Consider the following 12,499-nt stretch of genomic DNA (forward strand, 5'->3'; position numbering starts at 1 on the left):
TTTGGAATCCAGCCCAGCGAGGTGAAGTGAGCTGTGCAAGGTCACACAGCTGGCAAGTGCCAGAGACCAGACTTCCAACCCAGTTAGGACTCCGCACCCCTAAACTCGGTACTTTCCCCTGCCTCTAAAGAAAGGGACAAAAGAGAAGCCGAACCAAGCAGAGCAGAAGCAAGGCTAAAATCTACCAAGAGCAACTGCAGGATCTGTGTCTTCTTTTAAGGAGATCAACTCCTTTGAGAATAAGTTTTAAGTACTGAATGATGGAGCTGGGAGACCTTCAGCTCAGACTCATTTAAGGCCCAGAGAAAGCTCCTCTCTCCCTACAAGCCTCCAGCAAGATGTTAGACGGAACACTCTGCCATCTCTAAAATTAGGTTTTGATACTCCTGGAAATCAGTGGTTCTCAATGAGGGGTGGGTTTAGCCCCCCCCCCGGGGGGGGGGGATATGTGGCGATATCCGGAGACTTGGGGGTTTTTTCACACTTGGGGGGAGAGGTGCTATTGGCATCTAGTGGGTAGAGACCAGGGAACATTGCTAAATATCCTACAGCAAGGAACAGACACCCCACGACAAGGAATTATGCTGTCCAAAATGTCCACAGTGCCGAGGTAGGGAAATTAATAAGCAGTGAACTAATAAAAGTAGATTAAAACATGTCTCTCTTAATATTCCCAGGGGATGGAGAGAATCAGGAGACAGAATCAGGCTTACGGAAGCCACGCAGAGTGTCTCAGTGATGAAGCTGGTCTCAAAGGAAAGGAAGGGCTGACCCGGCTCCCTTCCCCAGGCAACTTACTGCCGAGGCCTCGCTGAAATGGCTCTCCCCTCCTGCGGGCCTGCGGCCAGGCGAGCAGCCGAGCTGCAGCCTCAACAAGCTGCATCCCGAAGATAGCCTGGTCGCCGACTAGGAAAATAAGCACGCTCAGAGTTATCTGCCTCAAGCTAGCAGCAGGCCGCTTGGGCCGTTATGTGAAACGGGCAGGATGGAGGCAGGGAAGTGTTTTAAATACCTTGTTTTGTTTTGTTCCTTTTTGGCCAATTGGAACCGAGGCCAACTTCGGGCATGGTGACAGAAGGGCTCACCTTCAGAGCATGGAGCTGACCGAGGCATGTTACAGCCACAAAGAGGTAATTAGGACTTGTCCCTACCTTAGAAAAGAGGTGCCCTCTGGAAGGTCTTTTTTTTTTTTTTTCTTTTTAAACTTCTTCCTAGGAGGGGCTGGTAGGATCAAAAAAATGGAGGGAGGAGGGAAGGGCAGGGGGAAAGGGGGGGTGCGGGGTACATGACCACCAGGCAGATGACCGCAGTGTGGGTGCGGAGAGACTTAAGGGATGCAGGAAGAAAATGAAAATCAGAAGGAAGAAGATTCAGGACCTCCCCTTATCTGCTCTTTTTACTTCCTAGCAATTACCATTATGGGAAGAAGAGCATGTATTTATCTGCTGTTTGTTTCTTTGTCCCACTAGACCAGTGGCAATGTCAGGAGACATTTTAGGTTGTCCTATCTGGAGGAAGGAGGATGCTGTTGGTATCTAGAGGGTACAGACCAGGGATGGTGCTAGACACTCTACCAAACACAGTATAGTCATACCCCCCACCCCCGAAAACTAGCCAGCCCCAAGTATCACTAGCGCCGAGGCTAAGAAAGCCTGCCCTAAACTGAGAACTTTAACAAGGCAGAGCCTGGTCTGAATTCCTCACCTTTGTGCCTGACAATTGTCAGAGCTCAGTTAAACACCACCTCCCACCCGGACAGGTGCACTCATCTCCTACCTGAGCCCCCCTATCTGCCCTTGCAAATGCTTTCAGGGACAGGGGAGTTAGACTAGGAAGAAACCGGGGATTTAAACACACACACACACACAAACAGGCTGCAAGCAATCCTTTGAAGCCAGACCTCATCCCTCCTCTGCTCAAAACCCATTATTGATTCCCACCTTGTTCAGAGTAAAAAGCCCAAATGCTAAAAATGGTCCACCGGATCAGTGCCTTGGTCCTGATCCCTGACTCCACTCGTGTCCTTCTCCGCTCCCAGGGTTCACTCTGCTCACTCTGCTCCCGCCACCCTGATCCTCCCATCTGTTCTTTCCACCGCCTAACCATCCCCTCCCTCCTCCAGCCCTTTCCCCTTGATCTCCTACTTCCCCTCCCCCCAGACCATCTCCCCTGCTCCCCAAACCACCTAACACAAACCCAGTTCCCTCCTGGGCCTCCACATATCTGCCTTCCCGCCTTCTCTTCTGCCATCACCATGCCCCCTCCCCACTCCCCGCGCCCTCCCCGATGCCTCCCCCTCAGAGCCCTCTTCTTCCACGTTAACCTTTTCTCTTTCTTTCCACATCAAGAGGCAGAACCGTGCTGTGATTGAGTGCGTGGCTGTTGGTGTCAGATTGTCTGACGTCTGGGTGTGAATCCAGCTGCCCCATTAGCCAGCTGGGCAGCCTTGCTTGAGGTACGAAATTCGCTGTGCCTTAATTTCCTCATCTGTACGATGGGGGCAATAATAATACCCACCCGGAAATTCACTGGATCAGGGAAGGGAGGTCAAGCACTAGAGCCACACAACACACAGTGAGGACTCATGCAGTTGCTGTTACGATGTCACTCTGTTTGCTCTTAGGAAATTTCTGGATCCTTCCAAGTCATTTTTCTTCCTTTTTTCAACATCAAACTTTCCAAAGGAGGACAAGGATAAATCCCGCTAGCTGGCATGCTCCAAGCATTGTGTCAGGGGCTGTTCTGAGCAGTTTACATAAACTAATCAATTGCCCTCCCAAACCTGTGAGATGGGCGCCATATAATCATCAACCCATTTCCTAGATGAGGAAGCTGAGGAACTATCAATAGTCCCCTCCTGCTAAGAAAACTTCTCGGGCGCCTGTGTGGATCAGTCAGTTAAGTGTCTGCCTTCAGCTCAGGTCATGATCCAGGGGTCCTGGGATCCAGCCCTGCATTGGGCTCCCTGCTCCACATGGAGCCTGCTTCTCCCTCTGCAGCTCCCCCTGCTTGTGCGCGCTCTCTCACTCTCTCTGTGTCTCTGTGTCAATAAATAAATAAAATCTTAAATAAATAAATAAATCTTTTTAAAAATCTTTAAAAAAAGGGACGCCTGGGTGGCTCAGTCGTTAAGCGTCTGCCTTCAGCTCAGGTCATGATCCCAGGGTCCTGGGAACGAGCCCCGCATCGGGCTCCCTGCTCAGCGGGAAGCCTGCTTCTCCCTCTGCCTGCCGCTCCCCCTGCTTGTGCTCTCTCTCTCTCTCTCTGTCAAATAAATAAATAAAATCTTTAAAAAAAAAAACTAAAAAAAAAGGTTTGCTTATTATGCACTGGATTTCTTGGAAGCATACTTAAGAAATTGCTAACACTTTGCATCCAAGGGGTACTGGGTGGCCAGAGGTCAGGAATGGGAAGGAGATTTTTTACTTTTATATACCTTTTATATTTCAACCATATGAATGTATTACTTCTTCCAAGATAAATTAGTAAATGTAATATTAGGAAAATTCTGGAAGACTGTAAAAAAGGCAAAGAAAGATTAGTGGATGGCCCGTCCAGGCATCCCCATTGGGTCACCTGCACCTTTCATTGTTTCTGAGCTTTTTACAGCTCTGGCACCAGTAGAAGGTTAATACTAATGCAGAAGACTTCCGTCCATAGACATGCAAATTTAGTCCCTGGAATGCAATTGATTATTGCCCTGTGGATATTGGGGAGTTTTGCTAATTTTTGCATCTATTCATAAATTCATGTCAGCATTTCCTGTATGAGCTCGGCTTTGACTCCATCTTTGAATTAGTTGGACGATCGTACACATGCCCTCATTAATAATGAGTTACATAAAATACATAAAACATGTTCATTTTATATTTGTATGCTACATAAAATACATAAAACATGTTCATTTTATATTTGTATGCAGCTGGTTAAAATAAATTATTTTGAACAGTAATCTCTTTTAAAAGAAAAAGAAGTCCTCATTCACTTCCAAGAAATCAATTTCAACAGGCTGGTTAGTCTTGGGTCCACTGTTCGTTGATCTCATGCTAACATCTGATGCTGGACACCTCAGAGGTTCCAAAACACTGCCCTGCCCAGCGACAGCAGCTCTAACTGCCCAAGCTCCTCTTCCTCCAGACTCTGTTCTCTCTTGGCCATCTGGCTCTTCCTCTGGCCTCTGGAGCCAGCCTGTTGGGGGTGGGGCAGGGTGGGGCAGGGAGAGGGGTCCATTCCAAGCTTCCTCCCTAAGGAACTTGAGCAAGTGATTTCACTTTTTTGTGCCTCAGTTTCCAAGTCTGTGAAGTCCTTACATCAGACAGTGTGGGGATTATTTAATAGAGGCACAGAGTACCTGCTCAAGAAATGTCAGATGATTTTGCTTTCCTTGAAACCATTTCATCTACTACCATAGCAGATTCCAAATCTAAGTATCCAGGTCTTTACCTCTCCCCTGAACCCCAAATCTCCATATCTAACTCCTGGGCAGGCATTTTCTTGCCGCTGATCCAGGCCCCTCTACCTCTAAGCACCAGACTTACTGTCTGTTGCTCCTGCTTTCAAGAGCTGCAGGCCGACCAGACGAGTTCATGAGGAATTAAACGAATACATGAATAAGATAAAAAATAGCCAATTGAGACCAATGCTATGAAGAAGAACAAAACAGGGTGAGGGTAGAGAGAAGTGACCGGATTGGGGGTGGGGGGGGCGTCTGCTTTAGACAGGTAAGAAGAGCTCCAATGAGGCTGTGACATTTGAGCTGAAGGAGATAAGAGCCTTCCTGGTGGAGGGAATGGCAGGTACAAAGGCCCCGAGGCAAGCCTGAGCTTGGTAACTCGGTGTTTCTGAGGCACAAAAAAAACGGCCCATGTGTGGCTACAGTGAAATGAGGTGCAGAGTTGCTGAGCGTGGAGGTAAAGTCAGGGACGTGGTCACTATTCCGTCTGCAATCCTTCCATTACTCAGACTCAAAATATTCCAGAATGTTCTTTACCTTTCCATATCCCCGCCTTTACCTTTCCATGCACCTGCCAAACAAAGCATTTCAAAACAAACATTGGCTGTGATCAGTTTTCCTGATGTTTCCAAGAAACCTTCAGCAATTCTCCACTAATTAACGCAACTCTGACTCCTTTCCATCAGGACCCCTTTATCTGACTCCATACTTGACTCTCCCCCCTCATCTCCCTCTATTTTTCAGTAAAGCTGGAAAGTATGGCCCAAGTAGGACCCACCATGGCTCCTTCTCCACGTATCCCTTATTGGGATAACAGCCACCCTTCAAATCCAGGTGGCACCTCCTGCCCACAGTGTCTTTCTTTCCTGCTTTCTCACCTGGGCGCCTTCCTGGCTCCCGATCTCCTACACCCCCAGAGCATATACCCCTCCCTGCCTGTGGGGCTTCTCAGCGTGGGGGCTGCTGGGACCTCTCACTGAGCAAAGCAAACCCAATTTCTTGACTCCCTCAAACTAGCCCCTCCGCAGGGCTCCTCAGTTTGGTCCACAGAATCAGTCACCCCAAACAGCCCTCTCGGTCCCAGCCATGGGCCAGCCTGGGTGCTTGGCCCTGAGTGTGGTGGCTCTTCTGCTTGTCACCTAATCCCTTTGATGGGTGCCACCATCCCGCTCATAGGACTGCTCCTGCCTCTTCCCAATGGTTCCCAATCCTTCACTGTAGAATTGCCTGGGAATTCTGCCCCAGTTCCTAGGAGCGCATGTTCTACGTCCCTGGGAATCACACTGTGCAGTCAAAGCTTTGAATCCTGCTCTAAACTGGTCTCCTGCCGGAGGGATCCAGGTAACAAGACATCACCTGCCTGTTCAAAGCCTTCCGTGGCAGCACTATTCATGATATAGCCGAAAGGTGAAAACAACCCAATTGTCCATCAATGGATGAATGGATCAACAAATGGATAAATATTCCACACAAGGCAATATTACTATTATTCAGCCATAGAAAGGAATGAAGCGCTGACACACACAACAACATGGATGAGCCTTGAAATCATGACGCTTTGTCAAGGAAGCCAGACAGCAAAAGCCACATATCGTATGATTCCATTTCTATGAAATGTCCAGACTAGGCAAATCCATAGAGATATAGAGACATAGGTAGAAGGTTGCCAGGGGCTGGGGAGACGGGCGATGAGAAGTAACTGCTTAATGGGTACTGAGATTTTGGGGAGGCTGGATGGCTCAGTTGGTTAAGCTTCTGCCTTGGGCTCAGGTCATGATCTTGGGGTCCTGGGGTCCTGGGATCCAGCCCTGTGTTGGTGTGCTGAGGTGCATGGGGCTCCGCGCTCAGCGGGGTGTCTGCTTGTCCCTCTCCCTCTGCCCTCGCCCTGCTCCTGCACATTCGCACGCGATCTCGCTCTCTCTCAGATGAATAAATAAAATGTTTTTTATTTTTATTTTTTTTATTTTTTTTTTTTAAGAAAAAGTATTTATTATTTACACCACTGAAATAGTCCCGTAAGAACAATATACACCATGTTTATTTGAAAGGATCAGATTCCTTTCAAATACAAGAACTGTATAAAGCAATACTGTCAACACAAAACAGTGGTCACATTACATATCTGCAGGCGTAAGCATTGCAAATAATTTTTTTAAATAAAATGTTTTTTAAAAAATGGGTAGAGATTTCCCTTCTGGGGTGATGAAAAAGTTCTGGGTCTAGATAGTGGTGGCTTTCACAACATTGTGAAAGCACTTAGTGCCACTGGATTGTATAACTTAAAGTACTTAAAATGGCAAATTTTACATTATTTATATTTTATCACAGCTTTAAAAAACCTGCCAGGGCCTTCCTGTGTCACTTAGGATAAAATCCCAAATCCTCCACACACCCTCCCTCAACTCCCACCCATACCATCCCCCTCACTCCACTCCAGCCACCTGTCTGCCACCTTGCTGTTTTCCAAAGCAACTATTGCTTTTTTGGGTCTCTCTTTTGACCTTGAAGCTCGTATTTGGATCTTGGTCTTGAGTTTCTCCTGTTATATTATAAACTCCATGAGTATAGAACTGTGTCTTACAGATCATGGGTCCCCTTCAGCAGCACCATGACTATTTTTTTTTAATATTTTATTTATTTATTTGAGACAGAGAGAGAGAGCACAAGCAGGGGGAGCGGCAGGCAGAGGGAGAGCGAGAAGCAGACTTCCCACCGAGCAGGGAGCCCGATGCTGGGCTCGATCCCAGGACCCTGGGATCATGACCTGAGCCGAAGGCAGACGCTCAACCAGCTGAGCCACCTAGGCGCCCCAGCACCATGGCTATTAAGGGAAGTCAGTGCTTGATGAATGACTAACAAAATGACTGCTCCATTCTACATGGTTACATCCACTTTCTAGCATCATGCTGAGCCTTCATACCTTCCCATTTTTTCTTTTCTTTTTCTTTTTTTTAAGTAAACTCTACCCCCAATGTGGGGCTCACAACCCCAAGATCAAGAGTGGCATGCTCCATCTACTAGGCCAGCCAGGCGCCCCTATACCTTCCCATTTTAAATCACAACCTTTCAATCCCCTGCTCAAAACCCTCCGATGGCTTCCCATTACTTTAGAACAGGAGTCTATAAACTACGGCCTTTGGGCCAAATCACCTGCCCACCACCTGTTTCCCTCTTACCCTCAAGCTAAAAATGGTTTCTCACATTTTAAAATGGTCAAAAATGGGGCGCCTGGGTGGCTCAGTCATTGAGCGTCTGCCTTCGGCTCAGGTCATGATCCCAGTGTCCTGGGATCGAGCCCCGCATCGGGCTCCCTGCTCTGCGGGAAGCCGCTTCTCCCTCTCCCACTCCCCTTGCTTGTGTTTGTTCCCTCTCTCGCCGTATCTCTCTCTCTGTCAAATAAATAAATAAATAAATAATCTTTTAAAAAAATAAGATAAAATGGTCAAAAAGAGGGGCGCCTGGCTGGCTCAGTTGGTAGAGCATGCAACTCTTGATCTTGGGGGTAGGAAGGGGGGCGAGTTCAAGCCCCACAGTGGATATAGAGATTACGTAAAAATAAAATCTTTAGGGGCGCCTGGGTGGCTCAGTTGGTTAAGCGTCTGCCTTTGGCTCCGGTCGTGATCTCAGGGTCCTGGGATCGAGTCCTGCCCTCCGGATCCCTGCTCAGTGGGAAGTCTGCTTCTCCCTCTCCCTCTGCCCCTACCCCACCACACCGCTCATTCTCTCTCTCTCTCTCAAATGAATAAATAAAATCTTAAAAAATGAATAAAATTTGGGGCGCCTGGGTGGTTCTGTCGTTAAGTGTCTGCCTTCAGCTCAGGTCATGATCCCAGGGTCCTGGGATCGAGCCCCGCATCGGTCTCCCTGCTCCGCGGGAAGCCTGCTTCTCCCTATCCCACTCCCCCTTGCTTGTGTTCCCTCTCTCACTGTCTCTCTCTCTGTCAAATAAATAAAAATTAAAAATAAATAAATAAATAAAATCTTTTAAAAAATGGTTGAAGAAATCATAAAAGTAATTTGTAGCATGCATAAATTTTTTTTTTTTTTTTGACAGAGAGAGAGACAGCGAGAGAGGGAACACGAGCAGGGGGAGTGGGAGAGGGAAAAGCAACCTTCCCGCGGAGCAGGGAGCCCGATGCTGGGCTCGATCCCAGGACACTGGGATCATGATCTGAGCCGAAGGCAGACGCTTAACGATTGAGCCGCCCAGGTGCCCCAAGTCGCATTTTCTTCTTACCCAAAGCAGTTTCTATATGAGATCTCCAATAGATCAGCCATGGCCCTAATTTGGTATTACCCCTTCTTGCTCAATCTATCAAACAGAATCGTATATAGTGGGGCGCCTGGGTGGCTCAGTCGTTAAGCGTCTGCCTTCGGCTCAGGTCATGGTCCCAGGGTCCTGGGATCGAGCCCCGCATCGGGCTCCCTGCTCGGCAGGAAGCCTGCTTCTCCCTCTGACCCTACCCCTGCTTGTGTCCCTTTCTCGCTGTATCTCTCTGTCAAATAAATAAATAAAATCTTTAAAAAAAAAAAGAATCGTATATAGTCACAATTTGTACATGAATTTTAAAAGGTCGAATACCAGTAATTTCAACTAGGGCAATATGTAGAAACAAATCAACTAATTCCCCCCTTCAACTGTTTACCACACTCTGGCCACCTTGACCTACTTTGGGATCCTCAAAATTTGCCACTTGTCTCCTGCCAACTAGAACCCCCCCATTATGGACCTTTGCACATGCTCTTTCTGCTTCAGATCCTGGACCCAATGTCACCTCCTCCAGGAGGCCCCCTGGGATCACATCCTGTCACAAGAGTGGTTTCATTTTCTTCCCAGCACTTAGCACATTCTAAAACTTGGTGCTGTGTTTGCTTTTCAAGGAAACTTATCGTTTTCATATACACTGGCATGACCCCAGAGTCTAGAGCAGTCCTGGCACTGGGGAGTCTCTCCAATGTTTGTTCATCGGGGTGAATGCAGTACCTTGGGCTTCTGTACATACTTTTTAAATAGTTTGCTTACAACTGGGTACAAAAAGGTAACTAACATGTACTTGCTAAGTAATCGGAGTGACTTCTATGGGCTTCCACCTCCTCCTACAGCCACCCCTGCCTCCACCGGCCTCCTCATTGTCATGACGACACCATCAGCACCAGCGCCATCATCTCAACCTTAGAAAAGCAGATGGGGCTTGTTGAGCCTTCGCACACCTTACGTATTAATTAACTGAATCGTCCCAATAACTCCATGAGCCAGGTCCTAGCTAGTCCTGCCCTCATTTTACAGATGAGGAAACCGAAGCACCGAAAGATTAGGTAACCTGCCCATCTGAAAAAGCAAGACGTTCACAAGAAAAATGAAGTCCAAGCCCTCTCGGCCTCTAACATCCCAAGAAAACTGCTACTATGGAGACGGGACCGAAACAGGCCGGAAACTCCAAGGCGATCAGGAACCGAGTTAGTAGCAACAACAACAACAAAAACACACCAAAGACAAAGAAATCTCAGACACGGGGCAATCTGACCCAAACTCAACTCCCAGGAGCTCTTGGGACACCAAGCTCCCTCCCAGGCATTTCCCATGCAGTTCTGAAGCCCCAAACCTGGATGTCACCCTTGACCTCTCCCTCTCCCACCTCCCAGCCCAGAGCCCAGTGGGATCTACCTTCGGAGCCGCTTCCATCGCCGACTCCGGCCGCGAAGCTCCATCCTGCAGAGCTGGTGGCCAGCTCCAGAGCCACCATTATCTGTTATCTGGGCAGGAAGGGAACAGCCTCCCACCAGCCCCCAGGCTCCACACTGGTCCCATCCCCCACCCCGAGCAGCCAAAGGGATCTTTTGAAATTTCAATTTGGGCCAGGACACACCCCCCTCCCCACCCCCACCTCTAAACCCCTTCAAAGGTTTCCCATTGTTCTCAGGCCAAAGTCTCAAATTCTTTAACTGAGTTTTGCAGGCCAGCGGGATTCCCTTCTGCAGCTTCCCCTTCGGGCTCTGTGCTCCAACCGGATCCCAGCGTGCTTGGAAGGCTCTGAAGCCAGGCTGGCTGGGTTCAAATTCTGACAACTGCCATGAACTCACTGTGTGACCTTGTGCAAGTAACTTAACCTCTCTGGGCCTAGAAAATGTGGGTAACGCCTCCCAGAGTGTCATCAGAACTAAATTACCTCCTGTAGTGAAAGAGGTTCTTTTTTTTTTTTTTTTAATTTTTTTTTTTTTTTTTTTTTTAAGATTTTATTTATTTATTTGACAGAGAGAGAGAGAGACAGCGAGAGAGGGAACACAAGCAGGGGGAGTGGGAGAGGGAGAAGCAGGCCTCCCGCTGAGCAAGGAGCCCGATGTGGGGCTCGATCCCAGGACCCTGGGATCATGACCTGAGCCGAAGGCAGACGCTTAACGACTGAGCCACCCAGGCGCCCCATGAAAGAGGTTCTTTAGCAGTGTTTGGCACCACTTGGGTATCACTGCTGTTATCAGGTAACTCCTACTCATCCTTCAAAACCCAATACAAGGGGCGCCTGGGTGGCTCAGTCATTAAGCGTCTGCCTTCGGCTCAGGTCATGATCCCAGGGTCCTGGGATCGAGCCCCACATCGGGCTCCCTGCTCCGTGGGAAGCCTGCTTCTCTCTTTCCCACTCTCCCTGCTTGTGTTCCCTCTCTCGCGGTGTCTCTCTCTGTCAAATAAATAAATAAAATCTTTAAAAAAAAAAAAAAGAAAAAGAGATTTCTTAAAAAAAAAAAACAATACAAAATTAATGTCTTCAGGGTAGGCTTTGTGGACCCACTTCCCAATAAATCAGACACAGCAACCCTACTATGTGTTGCCCTCATGGTGCTTATGGCAATCATAATTTAATACCTACTACATGTTTAATAACTGGGTATAAATTCCCTGATTGATTTCTTATTTAGTGCCTGTTTTGTCCAAGTCTGTCTCCGGCACATAACAGGTGCTCAAAAGTAATTTGGTGAATGTTGAGCAGGAAATGGCAGCGTGAGTCAATTGCAAGAATGCCCGAATCTCTAATTTTTAAGTCAAAGCATTAGGAAAGTCGAGTTTTAATGAGGACTCACAACACTGAAGCCCTGTGGGGGGACCCGGGTTACAAAAGGAAGCTGCAGTGATTGGCAAGGCAAGTGAAACTGGGCGTGGCCCAGAGGGGCTGCTCTCCAGGCCCAGGTCAGCCTAAACTACAAGGCCTACAAGGGAGCAGCTCAAACATGGGAGCTCCTGAGGAGCTAAGCCTGAAATGCTGAAGCCAAAGTCTCCAGGCCCATGTGCTGGGCTACCCTGGGACAGGTAGCTGCAGAAACCCCCTGGTTTCTGGGCCTTCCCTGCCTTGCCCCTTCTTGCTGCTCTTACCCACCCCTTTGGTGCCCCAGCCCCAGGAACGGGCTCGCCCTGATGTCTGTAGTCCCAGGGTGACCCCAGGCCTTCCCCAGCCTGACATCAGAACCTCTGTAGGGTGGCCAAGCTTAGCAAATAAAAATACAGGATGCTCATATTTAAATTTGAATTTCAAATAAATGGACAATTTTCTAGTCTAAGTATATCCTGTGTTTAATCTGGCACCCCTAATTCTCTGGTCCCATCAAACTCTCCCCTGCAATGTGTGCTCTCAGTTAACTTTCTGTTTTGGAGTCCTGAGCCACTTGGAAGGGTGACCCAACCCCTCCGATCTGTTTCTGCCTCTGGGTAAGGGAATGAACAGCACTAGCAGCTTAGGGCTAAAGACTGTAGCTCTTACCACCCAGTATAGATGCCATGAAGAGCAACTGGAAAGGCCATTCCCCCACTCCATTTTTCTGGACACCATCTCCTAAGGCCTTTACCACAAACCCTTGTGAGTTACCCAGCAAGGAGGGCATTTTATAGAGGAGGAAAACTGAGGACCATTAATTCAAGGAGGGCCAATAAGCCAAGTCTCCAGTCTTTAGGATTCTCATACTAAAAGCCCTTCTTGACTATCAGATGTGAATATGCAGTAAACTGTAAGCTACAGAAGGTCAGGGACTTGTCTTTGGGTTTGGGGGTGGACCCCCTAG

At 48.2% G+C, this 12,499-nt stretch overlaps 1 protein-coding gene and 1 long non-coding RNA gene across 2 annotated transcripts in view; one reads left to right on the forward strand and one right to left on the reverse strand.

Annotated features, from left to right (window-relative positions):
• ZMYND8 (zinc finger MYND-type containing 8) overlaps positions 1 to 2,474 on the reverse strand; it is a 127,602-nt gene extending 125,128 nt beyond the window's left edge. The window contains exon 1 of the mRNA XM_078057273.1: positions 2,324 to 2,474. The gene's annotated coding sequence lies outside the window, so the exon portion shown is untranslated. The remainder of the gene's footprint in view (positions 1 to 2,323) is intronic.
• LOC144379296 (uncharacterized) lies at positions 750 to 11,158 on the forward strand. The gene is made up of 3 exons (XR_013442075.1): positions 750 to 1,130; positions 9,557 to 10,637; positions 10,883 to 11,158. It is a non-coding gene; the product is annotated as an uncharacterized LOC144379296 (long non-coding RNA).
• The last annotated feature ends 1,341 nt before the right edge of the window (positions 11,159 to 12,499 follow it).

The sequence above is a fragment of the Halichoerus grypus genome, chromosome 10, assembly GCF_964656455.1.
Source record: "Halichoerus grypus chromosome 10, mHalGry1.hap1.1, whole genome shotgun sequence".
NCBI lineage: Eukaryota > Metazoa > Chordata > Mammalia > Carnivora > Phocidae > Halichoerus > Halichoerus grypus.